Below are 16,648 nucleotides of genomic sequence, written 5' to 3'. Positions count from 1 at the left end.
ACCTTATTGTAAGTGAAACTGGGAGAAAACTATAATCACTTCATAATTTATTTACAGATTGATAAATACTTGTATAAAAATCAGACTACCTGTATTCAAGAATAAAATTAGGCAGCCATGTCTTGAAGTACAGTCTGTCTAAAAGTCAAAACATTTTCTAACATCTCAAAAATCTAAAAATGTGTATATGAGCTTTTTTAAAGAAAAAAGTATGAAAATGTATCACGCCTGTATTTTTTGACCAGAAAAAGAGTTTACCACCCTTTAGTTGATAAGGAAAATATTGAGTATAAATGGTTTAATTATGCAGTAACCCTCTAATAGCCCCTCAACAAATAAGGACATTTTACAGCCTCTCCAAACAACATTAAAGATAGATCCTAGTCTTCTGAACCTGCAGTCACCAACCAGATCAAAGACCTTCTTTGTCAGTCTTTGTCCATAGAATACACTCCATACTTTTAAACCAAAAGCTTGAAGCCTTGTGTGGTTCCAGAAGACTTTTCTAACTCCACATTTCATTACTTGATTACTTTTTAGGCCAGATTTTCATAACGAAGCATTCTTACGACACTGTTTCAGCCGAACCGTTCTCATTCCCTGTACCGTTTTGCCTCCATGCCTTTGCACTTCCTTTTCCTTCACTTGGCTCTCGACCAGATGATTTTGCCCCCTGCTTCCCCAGACATTTGCCCATGTCTTGGAGACTTTTTGGTGGCTACAGCTGGAGGGCACTACTGGTGGCTATAGCAGGAGAGTAAGAGGCCTGAGATGCTATTAAACATCCTGCAATCCACAAGACAGTCTTCTAGGAGAGAGAATTAGTCTAAAACAGTGCCAAGCTTGAGAGACCCTAACCTAGACATTCCTTTGCGTTCGTCACTCTTTGTTCAAATCTTTATGACCTCTTTTTATCGTTTCTTCTTCCATGAAAGTGGGTCCTAGTCTTTCCATCCAAGTAATCACTTTTGACTTTGGACTTTCCCAGGGAAAGTGCTTTTGGCACTTAGTATTTTTTATTTTTTAAATCTTATTAATAATATGTTGTTCTCTTTCTTACTAAACTCCTTAAGAGAAGGCTCAGTGTCTGATACATCTTTATTTCCTGTAAAGAAATTTGTATATACTACGGTATACTATCTGAATGCGTGAACAAATATGGCATTAAAGCATTGCACTGTGTTGACAAAGGGCAACTAAGCCAGGTGCAACTGAACAATTGATTGTAGAGTAGAAGATGAAAGTAAAGAAGAGTCTGAACCTGAGTTGGGCTTTAAAGAAGGGTAGAGATTCAACACTAGAGTTTTGAGAAGGAGACAAAAGGCTCTGTGATTCAATATATAACTGTAAATAAACGCACACATGGAAGCCTTTCAATCTAATGCTACCTTGAAAACAGCTGCAGCCAACTCAGAAGGTTTGCTGTGACAGTTCCCCAAGGTCTGGTTGGCTCAGGTGGTGGTTTCAGTCTCTTGCCTTTGAAATATTACATGAACTGAAAGTATGTAGAGGTTTATTTTAATGTTTTCTGGGTATGATGGCTAAAGTCCAGGTATCCATTGGGAATTTGTATGTTAATAATCAGTTATCTGCTTTTTGTAAAGAAGGCATCTGTCAACTTGTAGTCCAGCTGTCAACCTTAGATGGGCCTTCTCTAGCTAGATGCCTGTTCTTAGACAACTGGACTCCTGTAAGCTCAGATAGAACCCAAACCAATCAGAAAATGAAGATTCAAAGGAGAGAGGAAGAGTTCACTTGATACTTTAGTAACTCTCTTTAATTGCTTTGTCTTAGTTCTATTTACAGCCAGAATTACAGTAAAACTAGACAATTTCTGTTTGATCTAAGCTCCTCTCCCATTTTTTCAACCTCAGATGTTTGTACTTAATTTTGTTTTCTTTAGTAATTTCTCCATGGTTGGGATATTTTGTATCTTTTTTTTCCCCCGACTTCAGTGTGTCTATACAAAAGTTCCATTTTGGTTGGAATTCAGGTTGCCTAAAGTCACATAAGTAAAACTAATGAAGTAATCCACTTTTAATACATTCATTTTTTGGGCCCATTTTCAGAGTTTCATAATATTCTTGAGGTTGCTGTAGATTGACCCCAGAGCTGATAAACTTTCAGAAGATTACACTAATTCATTGTTGAGCATGTGAGATTACTGATTTGAGTGGAATACATATTTGTGGTCTGTTTTCAATAATTTTGTCCTTAACAGTGTTTTTAGGATAATTTCTCTCTCCATATGACGGTTTCCTATTTCTGCCTGCTGGTTGGAAGACTTGGCTCCCATCCAGCCTCTATGGCTCACTCAGTACCCTGTTCTCTGTGCTATAATGATCTCTTGTCTCGTTATGAAACCAAGTATGGTGGAATCAGTTTCTGTTTGCAGTGAAGAAGAACCTCAGACTTCATGTAGGCTTTCTATGTCAGAGGCCTCGGTTGGACAGTACCTTGGAATGTACATTAGCTCATTATATTAGTTTCCTCCTGAGACTGCTGCAAAATATCACAAACTAGGTGGCTTAAAACAACAGAAATTTAGTCTTTCACAACCCTGGAACCAGAAGTCTGAAACCAAGTTGTCAGAGGGGCCATGATCCTTTTGAGACTGGATAGTACCCTTCCTTGCCCTTTCTAGTGCTGGAGGTGGCGGTCAGTCCTTGGCATGCCTTGGGTTACGAGTGTATAACTTTATTATGTACCTCCGTTGTCACGTAGCATTCTTCTCTCTGTGTCTGCATCCAAAATTTCCTTTCCTTATAAGGATTCCAGTCATTGGATTAAGCCCCAGCCTACTCTAGTATATAACTCCATCTTAATTTATAACAGTTGCAACTACTCTTGTTTTCAGATAAGGTCACATTCTGTAATACTGGGGGTTAGGGCTTCCTCTTATCTTTTTGGCAGACAATTCAATTTATAACACTCATGAATTTTTCTTTAGCATAGCAGATTTTGAAATCCTCTTTTATAGTAGACTCAATGTCAGTCTGACTAAAAAATGGAGGCAGTTTGGGTTTAGATAAGCCTTCAAATAAGAAATTAAGTGTTTATGAAAATATGCTATAATGAAGGTTACGAAATAGGTAAATCTGCACCTTTGCTGTAGGATAAGCAAGAGCCTTTGTAGCTGGACTGTTATGTGTGATATTATGCAACCCGTTCCACCTAACTTCTTATTGTTAACAAGCAGAAATATAGTGGGCTTCCTTATCCATTACTATAACACTGCAGATAATGCATATTTCTCAGGTTCCATAATGGGTGGCTTAGGCTTTGGAACAGATTACTGAGTTCTCGGAGTCTTAGTTTGGCTATTGGTGGAAAGAGAACTCTACTTCCCTGGTAGGGTTGTTCAGGATTTGGATGAGATGCTGTCAGCATAGCGTCTGGCATACATAGTGTGTTTCACTCTGTGGGAGTTGCCCTCTCCTCCTCTCCATCTTCTCTTAGCCTTGGCCACGATGAAAGTGGCTGTCAGCGGAGCAGCTGGAGTCCATTGCACTGCCAGCAGTAACATCTTGCTGCCAGTGGTGCCAGACTTTGCCCAGTGTTGAACTGCCTAAAAATAGTAACCAGGAAGACAGCCAGAGGAAGTCTCTTGCTCTAATTTAGAGGCTTTGTGAGAGTTTTTCTCTGAGAAAGGTATTCATGCTTTATTAAGATGCATTAATTGCCTGTGGGCCTTAGTTAGCTCCAGCTGGTATGGTGCTGTGGGCGCCATAACACCCTGTGTGTCTGGGAGTGGACTTCATCTGCCTTCTAACCTAGGTTTTTAAATAGTCTTTGGATTTGAGGATGGTAGAGAGTACGGTGGGGCAATGTTTTAATGTTTCGGAAAAGAGTTTGATACAAAATTTGGCTTGACATAATACCTTTTTAAAAAGTATATACCTTTATTTAATAAAGGGATATTATAATGAAAATTTCAGTTTACCAGTATATTTGAAACTATTTTTTCCCTTCAAAGTATCCATATCATGCTTAGGTTTTCTTTTGGAGAAATTTATTCTGGACATAGTTAAAATATATCAGCTCTTCACTTATCATAGATTATGTTAGGCCATTTTACTCAACTCACGCTCAGTTTCCGATTGTTAAATGGAAATGTTAGTGTCTATTTTAGTAATTGTAAAATGGTTATAAGCATCAAAACTGGACTTAAACATATATTGGTCAGTTGCATTAGGTCATTTCCCAGGTTTATTTCATTGTGAGAGTGTGAGAGTCTTAATTTTTTGAAATTGGGTAACTCGTAAAAGTGCTTTAGGGATGCTAAATGTGTAGGACTGTGATGATAATGTCAGTTTGGAAACACTGGGTACACAAGTTGGGGCCTTGTAAAGCGAGTTTTACAAGGTGGTTTTACACTCAGAATAGTTTGTGATGTAGCCTCTCGAGTCAAAAAATCAGTGTTAGTTTGTCAGGCTTTAAATGCAGATTTCTCTAATGTTTTGAGGAGGATAAAATTGCAAACCCTTATTTTTGTACTTGCGTTATGCTATTTTTATACAGTCAAAAAAGATCGTGAAAATGCTGATTAGAAACATCAGTACTGCTGACAGATCGTTGAAGGTACAGTGATTATATTGAGATGTCATTGGTCAGATAGGACAGGGAAGCATATAAGTGGACAGGGTTTAAAAATCATGTATTGCTTTCAAAGTGAAATAATTATCTTCATGTCGATAATCAGAAGTGAAACTTTTTTTTTGAGAGCCCACTACAGAGGGATCTGAGGAATAGATCTTGCAGACAAATTCTATTTCCCCTTTACCCCTCTGTATTTTCGTGGAATTTAATTTCACTAACCTATTTCAGAAAGAGGGAAGGGGACCCTAATAATTCTAAATTACTTTAGAACTTTGATAAAAAATTCTCTCATCCAGAAAATGTGGCTTTGGGCCATTTGAGAAGGTGAAAAGGTCCTTTGGTTGTCCTCTTTTGCTTCACTGGACATTGTGGAAAGAGCCAATGAGATCTGTAGGACTTGCTTGGGAGACGTTAGGTGAGACCTGAAACTGGAAGAATGCTAAGGGCAGGGCCTCTACCCTGTAAGTCAGTGTAACCTCTGAATGGATTAATAAGCAACCAAAGGAAGGCACTTTGTGTTCTTTCCTGCAGTCACAGCCACTTTGTTCCTTGAATCAAAGGAGAGAACAGAATGTCTAATTATAATAATCTTCTAATAATTACAATATTTTGCATTCATTTCTTTTAAAAATCTATTTGAGTAACTACTAGCCTTCAGAAGATGTTGGAAAATAGTATTTAGGCAGCAGCTGGCAGCTACCAGTGTAGAGTGTGCAGTGTTCAGTCGTAAAAGATTCCATTAGTTGGACATACACTTTGATTTTCTTATTGCTGCACGAGTACATTCTCTTGAGCAGCTGCTTTGGGAAGGAAATATACAATAAACATTTCTACACTTGTTTTAAATATGTGGGTTTTGTTGGAGTGTCGCTTGCCATCTGGTAGAGAGAGGAATGACTTACTCTTGTCAAGGGGAAGTGTTTGAAATCTCCGCATTTGTTCCTAATGCAATTTCAGGTCCCATCGTTTTTCATTCACTGAGAGGAGATAATTAATAGCTGTAATTATTTTGTTCCGTCAGGTCCTTAGGAAGAACTGTGTGTAGGGAGGATTTATAGAAATGTTTTAATTTTAATTTTATTTTATTATTAGTTTCAAGTATACAGTACATTGGTTAAACATTTATATAGTTTATAAAACAATCCCCCTAATTGCTCTTTCTCTCCTCTGGCTCTCCACTTACCCATTACGAAATACGTTTTGAGGTGTCCCTGATCTGAAGTTGTTTTCATTTGAAAGAATGATTTCATAGCATTTATTGAAGCCTAGTATTTTGTTTGTATGATATTTGTAACAAGTCAGACCGATAAGTATAAAGAAAATGTGAAAGTTCCCACCACATTTCAAATAACCATCAGCAGAGTGTGCCACATTCACCCCTCTTTTTTTTTTTTTTTTTTCCGCTCTGTTCCATCAACTAGATATCAGAGTGATTTGTGAGTAGAAATCTTCTAGTGACTTATGGTTGTGTCATAACTATATAGATTGCTGTTGGTAATAGCAACTTCATGTTAGTTCTCTGGAGGCACCAAGGGCATTAAGGGACTAGTGGGGCAGGTTGAGTAAAGGAAAACCTTGCTTCAACAGTAAAGTGGCCAGGAAGGATCATTGTCCAGTACTTACTCATAATTGGAATAACCACCATCACGACGACTAACTCATATTGAGAGTCTGCTGCGTGCAGGGCACTAAGTGCTTTGCTTATATATTACTCGTTGAGTCCTCATAGCAACACTGTAAGTACTGTTATCCTTCTTTTACAGATGTGGAAACCGAAGCACAGAGAAGTGAGTAACTTGCCAATGTCACATACCTTAGTGAGAGGTTCGTATTTAGCGAGTCTGGCTTCGGAATCGTGTTCTCACAGTACTGTGCCATCTTTTGGAAACACACTTCTGTCTCCTGGAAGCTGTTATACTTTAAAATATACCTTTTGGTTCAAAAATTAGGTAAATGGAAATTATAGATATATTAATGACTTAAATACCAGATATGAGATTTTTGTATAATTGATTAAATACATGACTGGAAACAATTCCACTGTTGCCATACTACCAGGAATCCTCGTTTCGCTTTGTTAAAGTAAATGTTTCCCCCATGAGTCTTCCGTAGTGTTTTGTTCCTGATATTTTTCTTTGGGGCCTGCATTTGTTCTGGCTTTTGCTTCTGCTCAGTAAGCAGAGGTATCTGGAGACAGCCATGAAGTGTAAAGGAGAAGAAAAGCTTTGCAATTTAAAATTGATTTACATGGGAGTTTTTTCTGTAGATCAAAAAAGAAAAAAAGAAAAAAGAACCCTATACTCCTTTCTATATCGTTATCCTCAGCTACGGTAACCCAACCCATTTTATTTGGGGGGCAGGCATGAGTGTGTGGAAGTCACTCAGAACAGAGACGAAAATGCCATGATAATCAAGTGACTTCCATGAGAAGCTGTTGTTGAGAAAGTGTACTTGTGCAAATGTAAAATATGGAGGAAAAGCCCCCTGTAAGTGCTTTAGTGAAGGGACGGCATTTTGAGGGCCATGGCTCTTAATCTCTGGTAATTAGCAGTGAAACAAGCAATATGTCCTGGACCGATTTTTTTTTTCTCTCTCAGCTGTCTTTTGAATTAGTTCTGTGTGTGCGTAGGTGTGTGTGAACACATTTCTGTGTGTGTGTGCATGCTCTTAATTCTAGCACCAGCCGGAATTCTTAAAGGCAGTTTTTGTCTGAGGCGCCCATGGACAGTGGACCTTTCTTGTGGCCCACGCTCCAGCAGATCCTTTCTTCCTTATGCTGTTCTTTCCCCTCACTGCACTACCCATGTGATATTTATGATAACATAAGACTTCAGGAACTGAAGAATAATGTATGTAAAGAGGACAAAGTATTTTCTCAGTTTTTTTCCCCATAATTTTTAAACTAGTAAGAGTCAAGAATTCGAGGGTTCTGGTCTAAACCCTTCAATTGGAGTGACCATTGTCAAGGGTTATAGGACAGAATGTCTCTCCGTCATAACAGCAGAGATTAATACTTAATGTTCCTCAGTAAACATTCAAATCTAAGAATGTTTTCCAACATTGCAAAGACTGAAAAAACAGATGAGAGTTTTGAGACTGCTGTGTTCAGATGCTGCTGTTTTTCCCCTATGAAATTTTACTTTAGCACTTGAGATGAGGATCAGAATGTCAAAGGGCAAAAGTTATTTTTAGCAGCTTAAGATATAATTGACGTACTGTAAATTTACCTTCTTAAAGTATATAATTCCACGTTTTTAGTATATTCACGTTGTGCAGCTCTCACCACAGTCTAATGTTAGAAGTTTTATTCCTCCAAAAAGAAACCCTCCCTGCACCCAACGCAGTCACTCTCCATTCTCCCTTCCCCCAGCCTCTGGGAACCACTAACCTACTGTCTGTCTCTATAGAGTTGCCTATTCTAGACATTTCATGTAATGGCATCATACAATTTGTAGTCTTTTCTGACTATCTTCTTTCACTTTCACATAATGTTTCAAGGTTCATCCATGGTGTAGCCTGCATCACTACTTCATTCCTTTTTATGGCTGAATAAAATTCCAGTGCATGGATAGTGCTACATTTTGTTTATCCATTTTTCAGTAGATGAACATTTGGGTTCTTTCTATTATTTGGCTGTTAATGAATAGTGCTGCTAAAATTCATGTTCAAGTTTTTGTGTGGACTGTCTATTTCTGTTGGTCATATACCCAGGATTAGACTTACTGGGTCCCATGCTTCTGTGTTTAACGTTTTGAGGAACTGCATAGGATAGCGAGTTAGCACTGTGTAATTCTTTGTTCAGAATAAGACATTAATAACCAGGAGCTTGTTTAAATCTCTCGTTTAAAGCTACCTTGTGGAACTAGTAACCTAGATCTAACATCAGATCCAATTAGAAGTTGCAGACTTCATTTTTTACACCTCTACAGGAGAAATTTTATTACATCTGTGAGATCACGAAAACTATTCCCTTGCTTTCATTTTGTTTTTACATTAAAATTACCGTGGTAAAATATATTGACACAAAATATATCCTTTTAACCCATTTAAAATTTTCATTGTTGTACAGTAGATTATAACATAAATTTACCATTGTAACCATTTTTTAAATGTCCAGTTCAGTGACATTGAGTACATTCACAGTGATTTGTAACTTAGCACCATTCATCTCCAGAACTTTTTCATCATCTCAAATAGAAACTCTGTACCTATTCCACAGTTATTCTCCATTGATCCCCACCTCTAGCCCCTGGTCTACTTTCTTTCTTTATGAGTTTGCCTGTTTTAGGTCCTAATATTAGTGGAATCAATTTATCCTTTTGTATCTGGCTTATTTCACTTAGCATGTTTTTACTGTTCATCTGTGTTGTAGCATGTGTCAGGATTTCATTCTTTTACTACATTTTGTTTCTCATTCATCAGTTGATTTGGGTCGTTTCCAACTTTTGGCTTTTGTGAATAATACTTCTGTGAATACTGATGTAAAAATACCTGTTTGAGTTCCTGCCATCAATTCTTTTGGGTGCATACTTAGGTGTGGAATTGCTGGATCATATGATAATTCTGTGTTTAAATTTTTAAATAATTGCCAAACTGTTTTTCTCAGCAGCTGTACCATTTCACATTCCCAACAGCATTGTACAAGCATTCTGATTTCTTCATGTGCTCACCAACATTTGTTAGTTTCCATTTTAGTCATCATGGTAGGAATGAAGGTTTCTCATTGTGGTTTTGATTTGCATTTCCCTAAAAACATGATGTTGAGCGTCTTTTCATGTGTTTGTTAGCCATTTGTATTTAGGGGGGGACACAGACATTCAGCTCATAAGTCTTAAACTTGACTTTCAGCAATGTTGTTTTCAGTGTGCATGTTTTCCAACTTTTTGGTTAAATTTATTCCTAGGTATTTTAGATGCTATTGTAAATAGAATTGTTTTCTTCATTCTCATTTCAGATTGTTCATTATTGGTATAGTGAAACACAACTGATTTTTGTGTTTTGTTTCCTGCACCTTTGTTGAATTTGTTTATTAGCACTAGTAATGTTCTTGTGGGTTCTTTGGGATTTTGTTTATATAAGGTCATGTCATCTGCAATAGAGAGATAGTTTTACAAATTTTCTTCTATATGGGATGCCTTCTATTTTTTTGTCTTGTCTTGATTGTTCTGGTTAGAACTTTCAACACATTATTGATAGTGCTGGTAAAAGTGGGCATCCTTGTCTTATTCCTGATTTTATGGTGAAAGCTTTCAGTTTTACCATTATTGTGATGTTACAGATGAGCTTTACATAAATGCCCTGTATCATGTGAAGAAAATTCCCTTCAGTTCCTAGTTTTTGAGTTTTTTAAATCATGAAAGAGTATTGGGTTTTGTCAAATGCCCTTTCTACATCAATTGAAATGATCATGTGTTTTTTCCCTTCATTCTGTTAATATGCGTGTTGTGTTACATTGACTCATTTTCATTTGTTCAACCATGCTTGCATTCTAGGAATAAATACTACTAGATGATGGGTGTATTATTTTTGAAATACATTGTTGGATTTGGCTTGTTAGTACTTTATTGATGGTTTTAGGTATATATTCATAAGGGATATAGGTTTGTAATTTTCTTTTTTTATGATGTTTTTATCTGGCTTTTGGTATCAGGACCTTGCAGTCTTATAGAAAAAATTGGGAAGTGTTCCCTAGTCTTCTATTCTTTGGGAAAGTTTGAAAATAATTGGCATTAATTCCTTAATAAAAGTTTGATGGAATTCACCAGTGAAGCCACCTGGTGCTGGACTTTTCTTTCTTGGAAGATTTTTCATGGCTAATAGGTTTGTTGAGATTTTGTTTGTTATAGATTTGTTGAGATTTTCTGTTTCTTATAGGTTTGTTGAGATTTTGTTTCTCCTTGAGTCAGTTTATGCAATTTATGTGTTTTTAGGAATTCCTTCACTTCATCTAGGTTAACTAATTTGTTAATGCACAGTTTTTATAGAATTATGTATTTTTTTTATTTCTACAAGAGTGGTAGAAACGTCCCTACTTTCATATCTGACTTTAGTTATTTGTCTTCTCTCTTTCTTTGTAGGTACAGCTGGAGGTTAGTTAATTTTCTCGCTCTTTTTTAAGAAGCAACTTTAGTTTTCATTGCCTGTCTCTATTATTTTTCTGTTCTGTATTTCATTTATTTCCTCTCTGCTGACCTTCATTGTTTTCTTCTTTCTGCTTTTAGTTTATTTTTCTTTCCTTTTTTTAGTTCCTCATGGTCTAAAGTTAGGTCATTGATTTGAGATCTTTTTAAATCTAGGCTTTTATAGCTATAAATTTATCTTAACACTGCTTTTGCTGCTTCCCATAAGTTGTCACACACACACACACACACACACACACACACACACACACACACACACACATTTTTTCATTTGTCTCAAGATATTTTCTAATATTCCTTGTGATTTTTCTTTTTGACTCATTGGTGGTTTGAGTGTAGTCTAATTTCCACATATTTGTGGATTTTCCAGGTTTTTTTCCTGTTGTTGATTTCTAACTTCATTGCATTGCTGCATTGTGGTTACAGAACATACTTAGCTTGAAATCAGTCTTTAAATTTATTGAGATTTGTTTCTTGACCGAACATATGGTCTCTTTATGTGCACTTTTAAAGAATATGTATTCTGTCGTTGGGTAGAGTGTTCTATATGTGTTAGGTCTAGTGGATTTACATGTTATTCATATGCTTTATATATTTATTGTCAAGTTGTATCCATTATCGAATGTGGTCTATTGAAGTTTCCATCGATTACTGTAGACTTTCTCTTTCTTCCTTCTATTCCATCAGTGCTTACTTCCTATATTTGGGGCTATGTAGCTTTCTAAGTTCCCCCATATACATGGGTGCCTTTGATTGCCCTAATTTTCCAAAGAAAACCTCTTCCTGACATTTCCTTCTAGATCTCAAGTGGTCTATTATATGTCTCAACTGTAATCTTTTACTTCAGGTGTCTACAGATTGTTCCTCCACCTTAAAATGTTTTCAAGCAGTGCCATTTACTTCTTCAGCTTGGATGAGTTTGAGTTAGGCAAAACAGAGGCTGTACCTTGTGTAAGTCCTTAGGTGGCTCCCAGACAAATAAGGTTGACTCTTTTTTCTGGAACCAAGGAGCAGGGTCTCATTCTGAGAACATAGTCTGCTGCTGCACCAGGGATGGGATAGGGCAAAGACAAGTAAAAATGCCACAGAACTTTCCTGCTATTTTGAGTTAATGTTCCCTTGATTCAGTATTCAGTTGGTTATTGTAACTCTTTGTTTTCCAGAGTTCTCACAAACTTGATTCTGACAGTTGATGCTTCTTTTTTGATGTTACGATATAATGAGGTAGTGGATGGTAGCTTGGAGCTGCCTGCTTCACTATTCTGACATTACCCTGTCAGACTTTATTCTCTTGTGGTAGTCTGTGTTAACACCCACAGAAGTCATTCTACCACCTCTATAAATTCTGCAGATAAGAGATGCCTCATTGTTTATCAGACCCTCTTTCTATGTCTCCCTTGAAGTCACCACAGTTCCTGTTATGCTATTTTCAGTACTGTTGTTCATTGAGTAGTAGTGTTAATATTTTTTTCTATTAAATAGTAGATTAAGTAAATGTTACTACTAAAAGTAAGATTTAAAAAGAGTTTGGTGCCTTGTGATCTTTATATTTTAAGGCCACGTTTTTGGATTTTTTTTCCCCCCTGGGCAGATGTACTTCTGAATAACCCAAGGCAGTGGTAGATAGGATTTGATTTTTTACAATTTTATAGTTATGCATTTACTGGCAAAACTGAAGTACAGATAAAATGGTCTTTTATCTATTGGTGGATAGTATGCATTTATAATCAGTTCACTGGCATCACAAGTTGGTATCATTTGGCAGAACATTGGACAGTGACCACTGCATGTGGGTTTTTAAGACTTTACTGCCCTTTTATGTAACAGGAGATAGCATAGCAGAGAGTTCAGAGGAAGACAGCTTCTAGCATTATACCTGAACTAGAAATTACCGTTTGGATAAGGATTCGAGATGTTTGGAATCGAGAATGTATAGTATCTTTTTGGTGTTCTTGGGCTTCTGTTTTTTCAGTCATTTTTATACTTTGTTGGGAGTCATTGTTTCTTTTTCAGGAATTCGATTTAGGAGTCAATGTGTTGCATTTATTCTGAAGACTTAGGGAAAAAATAGAATACAAACAGTAATAAGTTACGGTTTGTATTATGTGAACCTAAGGCTGGTGTGACCCTAGACTGCATGCTGTCTTCCCAGCTGTTCTTCATTGCCCCTCATTTTGTTTGTCCAGGCATGAACTCAAAACATAATTTGGTTAAAATTCTTTATAAAAGCATAAGAGTTAGTCGATCTGCACTTCTGGTTAAAATAGTTATTGCCAAGGGAAAGATTGGCTTACTTAGTATTGACATGTTTGCTTCTGGGGATTTTCTTGAATTGAAGGTATATCTTAACTCTGTCAGTACTTCTAGTTCTTTGGTATACTTACACACACAATATCTTTTTGAGCTCCTCCCCCTCATTGGGGAAGTAAGAGGAGGTGGGGTTACCTTTGTTTTACAGATTAGTAAATAAAATGTCAGTGACCTTGTTTCTTATGTAAGTAAGCAAGAGATGATGGTGTTCTAGGAGCCGAGTCTCGGGTATCCAAGGCTATTTTTTCCCCTAATATTTCATATCTGACAAATGGATTTTGAGAAGCAGTTGATTATGTGATTACAGAAGAACAGTGCAGTTAGAAATTAGTGGATAGAAAAGGAAGATCTTAAGAATGAAAGACACACACTATTCTGGCACTGTTTATGTGTATGTCTTTATGTGTATGTATTATATTTAGGCTATATTCCTAATATTTTAATGCTTGGTTCTTTTGAAAGGAACCTGTTAAAACAGCGACTTAAAACAAGAGCCTCCTGAATTTTCATTTCATTTTATTTCATTTTTTTTCTTTTTTACTTTCGGCCCTTTCATTTTTCCCCACAGGAATCCATAGGGGAGAAGACTTAGAATAACATAAATGTAGGGGCAGTACAGCCAAGGGGAAAAGGCTAACGATAGCTCTGAGTTAAGTGCTAGGAAAAGAGCCTGAACACCAGGGGTGGAGAAAAGGGAAAAGCCTAGCGAGTGCCTAGAGTAATTGACCTCATTCTAGCATGGCTGCTATGACACACAATTGCAGAGTTTGATATTGTAAAGGATCAGAGAACTGTTGGCTCTGCTTGAGGCACTTTCAAACCTTACTACTACTGTACCTGAATTGAAGCAAAGGCCTGAGGAATGATTGGCTTTCTGGCTGTGAATAGGCCGACTCAGTAGGGAAGCAGGTAGGAAGTAGTACCAGCCTGGTCTTGTTCATTCTTCCCCATTATAGACGGGAAATTTTAAGGGTGAAACTAAAATGAGAATGACTCTTCCAAAATCTTATTTTCATATTACCATTCAGAAGCATCAGTATGTAACTTGCCAAGATAGCTGGGTTGAGGAATGGTTGTCTTTTTGATGTCTGTTTATCCTTTTGTTTTGCATGCATTTTTCAGTGAAAGCTGGGCCAGGAACAGCAGAGATTTAGGATGAAATAAAATTTAAACCCTTCATTTAGCTCCGTGACGGTGGATATCATGGACACATCAATGAAGTCCCTGCCTCAGTTCCTCAGCTGTCAAATGAGGTAACAATAGTATATCTACCACATAGGTAGAATAAATATGTTTATAAATCTGAAGTGCTTAGACAGTGCCTAGCACAAAACAAAGGCTATGTAAGGGTTGTTGTCAGAAACTGAAAAAACGAGTAACAGACCATGCAAACAACAAAATGAATATGTATTCCATCCCACTTGAATTAGTGCCTCTACCAAATTCAATGTGTATTTAGTTACTTGCTATTCATTTAAAAAATATTTGCTCTTAGATTTTTATTATGGGACTTAATTTTCTCTTAAATGTCTGTCTCCAGCAGACGTAGGAAATAGTTAATTATGTGATCAAGGAAAGATGGTACCTGCAGATTTCGGTGGATTTTTTTGAGCTTTGTATACTAGGTCAGAACCTGGAAAATGACAGTGGCAACAAAAGAGACAAAGTCCTGATGTACTAGTCACATTTTTTCTTGCAACTGTAATTATTTCTTAGAATTAAGTGCATATGGAAATAAATTTGGTAATACATTATCTTGGGTAATAAATGTTATGAAATGCTTATGCTTTACACAAAATAGTATTCTCACGTTTGAAAGAGTGGTAATTATTAGGACTGACTCTCAGAGTAGGGTTTAATGTTTTCTAATGATTTCTTTATTATTAAATTTGTCGATTTTTGATCATCTTAAATGATCCTCATTTTATTAGAAAGTAATTTTCTGTTGTGATCACTTGTTTTTGGTATGGTATTATATGTAAAGGGTTCTAGTTTCCCTGTATTCATATATAAGGTAAACAAATTGGATAAAACAAACCATTTCTCTTTAAGAAGAGCTGTTTTATTTTTCCTAAAGTGATATTTTTGGAGGCCCATGTCCAAAAGATTAGTTGGACTGAGAATAAGATAGGTGATGAATGCATAAAAAAGTCTTTTAGGTCTTAAACACTTATATGATGTAGTTCTGATAGGACTCTGCCATTGGATGTGACATCGCAATTAATGCATACAAAGTTCTTTTCTTGGCTCCGAAGTGCCAGCCAGCCAGACCATCTTAAAATTCTTGGAATCAAAAGCCTCACTGGGTTAACCAATATGCCTTTTATCATAATGTCTTAATTTTTTTAGAAATTCAAAAGTTACACTTTTATATAAGTGAAAACAAAGTGGTTTCTCTTGTAATTTATGGAGAAGAAAGTATGTTCTATAATTTTTCACTGTCAGAATGTCAGTATGAAACCATTTCCAATTTCCATATTAGCTGCCTTTAAGTGAAATTTGAAATAAAACCACCTAATACCTGATTATAATTAAAAATTAGGAACTTTTTCCCCTTCCACGATTGATTAGGATCACTCTAAGTTGTAACCTTAGTGAATCTTAACTCACCATTTGGAAAATTAAGGCCATAAAGCTTCAGTGAGTTCAGGATGTCTGAGTCTAGCTCTTGTAAACTAAGAGAAGGAAAGGGAGACTTTTTCTGGGTTTGCTGTATAGTATGCATATATATTTCTACATAATTTGATGCAGCCCATGTGTACTATCTGTTTCTCCCTCCTTACCCTCAGCTTTTTGTACCCTTAACTCTTGGATTCCATTCTCTGTTTATTCTTTTAAAACGTTCTGGAGGCTTTCTCTTTTAGCTTCTTTTTATAATTAGGTTGGTTCCTGTCTCAGAAAATAAAAAAAGGAGTTTTTTTATCTTGGGTATATCACCTAATTTTTCTGGGTCACTGTTTTTATATATAAAATATGATGGAGTCAGATTACTTTGCAGATATGACATTCTGTGAAGTAGGATAAGATGAGATTGAACCTTCTGCAGACCTTCCCTCCTGTTTTCTTTTTCATTTAACTCAGCTCCATGAATTTGTTATGACCAGATAACTAAGTACAGTTCCTTTTACAAAGGCAGGCTAAACTTTTATTCGTTACTTTCCTTCTTTAGTAGTTAAGCCAACGAGAATTTTGAGTTGCAGGCACTTGATGATATAGTTGAATAAATATTTTACCATTATATAAATATATTAAATATTAAACTCCAACTGAGACAGCTTTGTGGTAGCTTCTAAAGTGATCGACGAATTAAGATTTATTAAGGGCTGAAAAATGCTTCTAACATTGTAAAGAACTTTAGGGGCCCCTAACTATGTTTACGTCACGTATAATTGGATCCATCCTAACCACAGGACTGGGTGTTTTGATTGCACTTTGTGGGAGTTGTAAATTTTGAGGGGACAAAAATTTTGTAGGAACAATCCGAGAAAAGACACGCTAGACAGGAATTCAGCTGGAGGCTGTAGTGGGAGAGGAGAGTTATGGATAGCTTTGGGATATGGACACTGTGTAGATTTTTTCAGAGGTAGAAGATGTGTCAA

General features: G+C 36.5%; 1 protein-coding gene across 8 annotated transcripts in view; it reads left to right on the top strand.

The window, feature by feature from the left end:
• The window catches only part of XKR6 (XK related 6), a 308,671-nt gene that overhangs the window by 60,843 nt on the left and 231,180 nt on the right, over positions 1 to 16,648 (top strand). For 2 of the 8 annotated variants that reach the window (XR_002780134.1, XR_002780128.1), the window contains exons 2-3: positions 6,187 to 6,335; positions 14,172 to 14,302. The exons of 3 other annotated variants lie outside the window; for them this stretch is intronic. The gene's annotated coding sequence lies outside the window, so the exon portion shown is untranslated. Of the gene's footprint in view, positions 1 to 6,186; positions 6,336 to 6,367; positions 6,424 to 14,171; positions 14,303 to 16,648 lie in introns of those variants that run through there. 3 more of the 8 variants (XR_002780130.1, XR_002780129.1, XR_002780132.1) reach the window with 3 other exon arrangements.

The sequence above is a fragment of the Pteropus vampyrus genome, unplaced genomic scaffold (assembly GCF_000151845.1).
Source record: "Pteropus vampyrus isolate Shadow unplaced genomic scaffold, Pvam_2.0 Scaffold47, whole genome shotgun sequence".
NCBI classification, from domain to species: domain Eukaryota; kingdom Metazoa; phylum Chordata; class Mammalia; order Chiroptera; family Pteropodidae; genus Pteropus; species Pteropus vampyrus.
Note: the sequence above shows the minus strand (reverse complement) of the source record. Positions and strands in the feature narration are given on the sequence as shown.